General features: G+C 40.5%; 1 long non-coding RNA gene across 2 annotated transcripts; it reads left to right on the top strand.

Annotated features, from left to right (window-relative positions):
- The first annotated feature begins 3,722 nt into the window (after window positions 1-3,722).
- Window positions 3,723-4,829, top strand: LOC124654490. 2 transcript variants are annotated; one of them, XR_006988373.1, is made up of 2 exons: window positions 3,723-3,996; window positions 4,393-4,829. It is a non-coding gene; the product is annotated as an uncharacterized LOC124654490 (long non-coding RNA). The 2 variants fall into 2 exon arrangements; XR_006988374.1 differs by lacking the exon at window positions 3,723-3,996 and adding an exon at window positions 4,267-4,292.
- The last annotated feature ends 645 nt before the right edge of the window (window positions 4,830-5,474 follow it).

The following is a 5,474-nucleotide window of genomic DNA, read 5'->3' as shown; positions in this document are numbered from 1 at the left end:
TTTCTATTGTGTGATTACTTGTTCCCTTGATTGACAATCTCGGTGCGTGCTTTACAGATTGCTAATTAATATTGTAATGCAATCTTGTACTCGTCACACACACTTTCTTTTAAATTGCTTAAATAGATATCAAAATGCATTTTTGTATTATTTTAATTACTAATATTCATCCTGTTTTGTCAGCCTGGAAAGATGAAGGGAAGCTTCGCTGGTCAAAGATTCGGACATTGGACACACATATCATCTCCTACGACTCTTGTCACTCCGATGATCCGCAGGATGCACAACAGGTGTTTGAAAACCGAGGTGAGGTCTACATATTCCATAACCTCTGCTTTCTACGTATGGGTTTGGGATTTGAAGTTGCTAACCAGTTCCATATTCTGTTAAACGTGTGCATTGATTCAGTCTTTTGTGTTAAAATATATCTTCTTTGACCCAGAAACCCTGATGAAACGTGTGCAAGGTTGTGACAGCTAATGCACCACATCAAAACTAACCACACCCAGTTACTTAAGTGGCTCAATCAAAAGAACTGGCTTGGAAATTTCTGTTTTAGTACATACTGTATTGTTTTATTTGTTAGTTGACGTGATTGTGATTTTCTTAAGTACTGGCTTGGAAATGTTTGTGGTGTGTTCCTTGGCCTGCGTCTATTAGTGCAAATCTTCTTTTGTATAGCCGGGATAGAGAGATAGAAATATTTTAGATATGCTGGTGGTTGCTGGTGCACTTGCAAGTAAATGCAATAGATCAGGTTGGCTTCTCATGCTTATACAGAAAGTAATTCGTTAATAGGTTACTCTTAAGATTCCTATTGTTTGGCTTTGTTAATGTGATAAGCAGAAGTCCATTTACTGTGGTGTGTTCGCTTTGGCAAAATGGTGGTCTCCCCTAATCTGTTTGTTGGAGGTACGATCTTCCTTCTCCCGCTTGGAGGTATGATTTTTTATCGTAAAAATTATATGTGGTTTCTCTTATAAAACTATTTGTTAATCACCACTGGTTATGAAAATCTGCACTACACTTTTATGTTTTTCGACAAGGTAAGTTAGCAGCCTTTTTCCTATGCTTTGAGTATCAGCTCTGCACACGTTAGTTAGTAGTGACAAAGTTGATGCTCAAGATATAAAGTACTTGCAGCCTTGCGCCATCTCTCCCCGGATGGCGCCGTTCGGGGACGGTCGCGGTGGGGCAGCCGCGCGCCGCCACCGGCGGATGGACTGGATGGGACCAGCGGCGAGTAGGGCCGTCGCCCGTGACCTCGAAGGTGCGCTCCGTCTGCCTCGGGAAAGGAGGGCGGCTCCGGTCGCTGCAGGAGCTCCGATGGCGGCGGCGGACGGATTGGAAGGGGACGGCGGCGAGAGGGGGAGGACGGACTGGATGGTCCAGCGATGAGCAGGGCCGCCTACCGCGAGCTCGAAGTTACTCTCTGCGTCACGCGATTGGAAGTACTAGGCGGCATCGGACACGGCGACGACGGTGTAGGAGGGCGGAAGCGGCGGGGAGTGGGGGTCCTCATCTGACCAGTCGTTCGGCCGACCAAGGCTAGGAAGGCAGCCATCGGCGACAAGGATCTGGATTTCGTCAGGGAGCCCTTCCCCACCTATGAGGTGTGCACGAAGTGGCCGAAGCGCTACCAGCGGCGCCCGTGAGGTAACATGTCCTTCCTACTGTTTCCTTTCCAGATCTCCAGCGCTCACTCGGTTATTTTTGTGTTAAATATTTTCCATCTCGTGTTGTGTTTCGCGCAGGCCAGATGAGGAGGAGGATGTCCGTGAGGTAAGATTTTGATACAAAACTAAACCTTTATTAGGAAACCCCTTGGATAAATAGGTAATCTTGATGGAGGAACTATTCCTACCCAGGCTATTATCATTTTGTTTTGTGCAAACAGAGATCCAGCGCTAGAAATATTCTTGATATGGTCAAGGTTCTGTTCTCTGTAGATGAGGAAAATCTTTTGAATCAACATAATTGATATATATTCCCATTTTAATAGCATAATGCTTAGTCATATTGGTTGCCTATACTTGCTATGTATTAACCGGTTAGTTAAATAATTCTGATGACATCTCTGCTCGATCTATGGGAATAAAACAGAATTGTAGGAGTTGGCTCTCACATGAGACCAATAAAATAAGTATTTTGTTTAGTTTTTTCTGCCTTGTTTGCTTACTGGAACAAGCATCATATTATTGATTTATGCCTTGTTTGCTTCAGGCCTTCTGTTATTTCATACGTTCCAATGAACCTGGAGAATTGATATTATGTATCACTCTTCTGTTATTTTCAGCAAACAATCAAAGTTTGATCATAGTGTAGGTCATATGCTAAATAGTTTGTTGGTTGCATCTAAACTCATGAGACATCTGTTGGCGATTCAAAATTTAAAGTGAGTTTCAAACGATTCTGTCCAATAAAGTGTATACCAAAATGAAATTCTTTATGTTTGGCTGAGCTAATGGACTTAAATTCAGCAAATAGAGTTATTCCGGTCTGACTTTACCCACACAATATGTTATATGCTGATATGTGATTACTTTGTTTTCTATACATCACTTTTCTTGGTGGAAGCTAGCAGATTTTTGGCATGTATAAACTTATTGGAAAACCCTTCTAGGTATGCATAGGCTGAGTGTGCTTGGATACGAGGCCACCTCTCTTGGATTCCTATCAAGAGCTCGGCTTACGGCACGAGTGTTGACCAAGCCAGAGTTTTTGTGATGAGCCAGGTGCGCTCCTGGAAGAAAAAGAGGACGACACAAGGGAACCGTCGCCGCGTGGACGTCGCAGTGCCTCCCACACGGTGTTATAGTGGTAGCATATCATTGCCGCTCTAGGCGACCCCGTGGTGCTAACCACATGCGTTGTCGGAACATCCATTCGATGATTCTGCCTATACCCACCTGCCTGTAGCATGGGAGTGTGTCGTCTCAACTGGAGCCTGAAGCACGCTGCACGGTAGCAACCAACATTGCTATCCATGTTGAATATTGCTGCTGCAGGTTTGCTCAACCTCCACATTTTTGTTTCCCCCCTCTTGTGTACTATGTTGACTTTGTTTTGACCTCCAGGCCTTCTACAGACTACATCTAATCTCTTTCTTTTCTCATCATGCAGCAGCCGGGAATGCTTGGGGATAGAGGTCGGTGAAGACCTTGCTTGCCTGTCGAATGAACCAACTAATGAGAAAATCAAATAAGCTGTCCAGGGCCTGGTTGTGGTAAGTGTACACTATTTGAATCATCCAATTGTTGTTTTAAAGTTGATTGCCTTAATCCACTGTTTCTCCTAAAGGACATGAATATGGATTCAATGAAAGACAAACACTATTTGCTTAGAAACGTTCCTGTTGTTTTTTCTTACTTTTTAGTTTGCGTTGTTTACTCTTTGCAAAACACTGACTGTCTTCTGCTCTTTACATTTTTGAGGTTTAATAACAATTTGCCTCTTGAGTTCCACATAACCATGAACTGATGTGCGTAAGTGCTCATACCCCACCACTAAGTTCATATGTATAAATCTGGTGGGTTGGAGTTTGCTGTGAAAGTCCCGAAAAAACATGGAGGACGACGACGGATTAGATAGTGCAGAGGAAAATAATATATGGTGCATCTGGCCTATCCCAGTTTGCCATTTTGAAAAAGAAACAAAATCTATCTGTTAATTTGAGCGTATGTTGAATATAACAATAATCAGTTTGGTGCACATTTCTTATATTTATGGTAGTATGTGATAAGATTTCTGAACTTCAATTTTACCATAGAGCACAAAAGAATATAATAAGTTATATGTATGCGATCAGGTTCATTTGTGATTCTAAAATAGGGACCTAATTTATTTCTCTTGCTCACTGTAATTAACTAGAAACATATATTGCTAATAATAGGAATTTCTGTTGAAACTCAGCTCAAGCTTAATAAACATTGAGATCAGTGATGTTTTCTTTTATTGTCGAGAGTGCGGAAGAAATCTGAATAATCAAATTTCAAGGTTAGAGTTTTCTTTCAATATCCATCTCCACGGTTTTCCATATACTTGTGTTTGGATGCCATGCCACCTTAAGTTAAGTATAATGTATGTATATATCATGTTGCATGGTCCATCCGAGTGACACATGTGAAAATATAAAGTTTCATCATGCTACAACGCTTCTTGAGAGAAAAGAACCAGATCGATTCGGTATTTTTTTGCAGCTCAAATTCCATATTGTTTTCAGGTTGTTCTTCATTGCTTTATGTTCTTCAACTTTCTGTTCAGCTCGATACAAAAAAATGCATTGTATTGCTGTACGATATACCTCCGAACACGAGTTCAGCTAAAATGTCGCTTGGACAGAGCACTATTGTTTCTTGTTTTTGTAGAGTTCTTATTACGATTCCCTTTTAGGTGTATGAAACACTTCTTTTCAATTTCAAAAGCAGTTGTGTTGGGTATTTGAGAATGGTGGCAGCACTACATGAGGGTATGACACTCTGGCAATTGGTTTTACTCCCTTCTCTATTTTGTATTGTTGGATATATTGACGTAAGTATGATACGTTAATAATGACTTAGATCTATTGGTAAGTTCTTGGTTGGCCTTTCCTTTCTCACTCCATCTGTGTGTTGATTTGATAACTACTACAACATGCAGGTATAATGTGTGGGCAATTTTTTCCTTGGTTCTTCAGGCTGCATTGCAATAGTTGGGGAGGTGTTGGAGAGGAACGGGAATTGTACAACTGCAGTCTCCTGTAATCATCCTCCCTAAACTTTGGTGTGTCATTTTTGCATTTGTTGTACTGAACTGAAGTTTTAATATTGTAGTCCTCGGGTTTTAATTAATTCGGAAACCTAAATTGTATACATATTGGTGTTTGTTCTATGCTTTTTAGTGATGATCCTGATGTATATTTACTGGAGAATAATAATTTTACTTCACAAATGCTTCTTATGAAATAAGACATCGGAGTAACGAGTAGGTATATTTCCTTGATCTACCGATATTCCTTGTTTGTTGAAACATGTGGTTTGTTGACATACAATGCATTCTTCGCATCAGATGATTCAGGGGTTGAAGTAGCGTGTCTCTCCTATGCAAATCATTTTTATTACCCTTGTACATATGTTTCCGTTTAAATTTTCTTTGTTTAAGAAAGCACTAGCGGTAGCATGTCCATTTATCTATTTTCCTATTTTTCTGTTAATTACATTCGCTTATGCTCCAAGATGCAGCTTCAAATACTGTTGTTTGTGATGTGTCCTCAATCCGAGCATATTTTGAAGTGGTTGCTTTGAAATTTTACTTTCCTAAAAGAACGGACGTCCACCAAATTTAAACTTTATGATATATCATAACCTGTGGTGAAGCTCCCTAAACACTTTCTATATGGCCTAGGGTGAGATAATTGTCATCATGCATCTAGAATGAAAATGGGATGCTCATATATTTTCATCCTTTCAGGGCACTCCATTTCTATTTGTATTATA

Source organism: Lolium rigidum, chromosome 5 (genome assembly GCF_022539505.1).
Source record: "Lolium rigidum isolate FL_2022 chromosome 5, APGP_CSIRO_Lrig_0.1, whole genome shotgun sequence".
In the NCBI taxonomy this organism is placed as follows: Eukaryota; Viridiplantae; Streptophyta; class Magnoliopsida; order Poales; family Poaceae; genus Lolium; species Lolium rigidum.
This window is presented reverse-complemented; position numbering and strand designations above follow the sequence as displayed.